At 45.8% G+C, this 2088-nt stretch overlaps 1 pseudogene; it reads left to right on the top strand.

Annotated features, from left to right (window-relative positions):
* The first annotated feature begins 1433 nt into the window (after positions 1-1433).
* The window catches only part of LOC121100093, a 6266-nt pseudogene continuing 5611 nt past the window's right edge, over positions 1434-2088 (top strand).

The following is a 2088-nucleotide window of genomic DNA, read 5'->3' as shown; positions in this document are numbered from 1 at the left end:
TCCTTGGCGATTTGGGGTCTAGGTTCCACACAAATTTTAGGATTGTTTGTTCTAGCACTTTGAAAAATAGCATTGATATTTTGATCGGGATGGCATAAGGTGAAATTCTTTACTGCACAGACTGTTTCTTCTGGGCACTCTGAGCCACTACTCCCAATACTAGTCAGGGCAGTAGCCTCTGGTCTTGACAGCTTCTGGTATCACACCTCTGCCCTACAATCAAGTTGGGGCAAGGGTGATTGGGAACCCAGGATTCTTGGCTTACCACACCTGGGAAGGGCCTCCTCCGACCTATGGGTGGGGGGTGGTAGGCGGAGGCCCTGCACTCACTGGGAATTGAGCCTCTCCAACTTGGAGAAGGTGAGAAACACTGGTGGCCTGCGGCTCCTAATTAAATACAGTAATCCTTGACTGGCAGCTCAGAGGAGGAGCTGGTTTGTCCACGCCCATCTGGGGGTGGAGCTTCCATCAAGCTGAGCTGAGGGGAGAGGAAGGAGGTAGGTCAAGGCTCCAATTCCACACTCTCATTACCAAGTTTATTAGGTTTTCTTGAATCAATGTTTCTTCATTTGTTGCATGCCCCTAGGATAATTTCCAGAGATCTTAAATGGTTGTTTTTATGGTTTTCTCTAGCTTTGTGTGTTTCACTGGAGAGTGGGTCCACAAAGCTCCTCACACTGCTGCCCCACCTTTGCATAGACCTTGAACGTTACACTCCAGGTAAGCAGTCACAGAATTTGAAGAATAAGGTTCTGTACTGTGACACAATTGAGTATCCACATCTCTGTTCTGATCTTCGAATGAGGAGGGTATGGCAGTGAAGCCTACGGGCCATTGTCTACCCCTCTCTAACTCTCTCCTGCTCTCACTCTTTCTGGCCCCACAGACAGCTGGCCACCATTGGCTGAAGAATGACCCCTCCCACCAGGTGGCAGATGCAAAAACTGCCCCCGGGTGCCTCCACACCCACTCAGGCCACAAACCTTCATGGTAGAAAGGCCAACAATGGAACAATTTCCTGGAAATTTCTCTTTCCCTCTAATGCAGGGATCCTTCCCTTTTTTCAGTGCCATGGACCCCGGCAATAGTTCAGGGATGGCTACAATCTCCTTCCCTAAATAATGGTTTTAAATGCCTAAAATAAAATACGTAAAAATATAAAGGAAACCAATTACCAAAAAAAGCTATCACAATATTTTCTAAATATGATGTACTAAACATCTGCTTTTTTGTGACTGTATTAAATATCAAGAATTGAGTTACCTAATAACTCAGAATCCTTAGCAGGACATAAATGATTTTTCTGCAGAAACTGTACAGCTATATGAAAATATCTCAACTCCTGATACCAAAAGCAGAAATGCAGCTAAAAGTACATGGTTTTGTCTACATTTTCAAATGAAAAATGCTAAATATGGTTAGGGAAAGTCAAGATGTACTCTTTCCCTATCCCTGTTCCCCAGCCGCCTAAAGACCTGAACCCCTCGCTGAGACCCGGTACTAGAAGTGTGGTCTGGACCAATTGTCTGGGGTGGTGCTTCTCAGATCACCTGGGTGAAAATGCAAATTCTGTTTGTGTGCACCCTGATATGGTGTGCACCCAGCATTTCTAACCAGCCCCCAAGTAATGCCGATGTTCTGGTCCAGGCTGTGGACACACCTGGCAGAGAAAAGGCTCTGAGGCTCATCATGGGAGGAGTAGGGGAAAGAGTCAGAAAGCACACAGACAGTATGTCCTGAACCCGAGCATTGCCAGGCAGGGCTTGGGTTTTTTCTGGCTTCATCGTAAGGTGATGTTTCTCATCCAAACATTTGTATTTCTTTTTTTGTCCACGTGTTTCAGTGTCTGATGACAGAAAGGAAACAGAGATTCTGAGCTGATGGGACCCTCGGTTTCCTGAACATGGCCACAGAGCAGCAGCTACTGGTCAGCTAGGTTGCTGACCCTTGCCAAGTCCCAGCACCTGAAATGTATCCCCAAGTACACATATTCATTCACAGAAAACAAAAATGATTCATAAGGCTACGTAACCAAGACTTTAAAGTTGAAGTGGTCTTCCGTCTTTGTCCCCATCTGATAAATTCCTA

The sequence above is a fragment of the Ursus maritimus genome, unplaced genomic scaffold (genome assembly GCF_017311325.1).
Source record: "Ursus maritimus isolate PB19 unplaced genomic scaffold, ASM1731132v1 scaffold_34, whole genome shotgun sequence".
In the NCBI taxonomy this organism is placed as follows: domain Eukaryota; kingdom Metazoa; phylum Chordata; class Mammalia; order Carnivora; family Ursidae; genus Ursus; species Ursus maritimus.
Note: the sequence above shows the minus strand (reverse complement) of the source record. Positions and strands in the feature narration are given on the sequence as shown.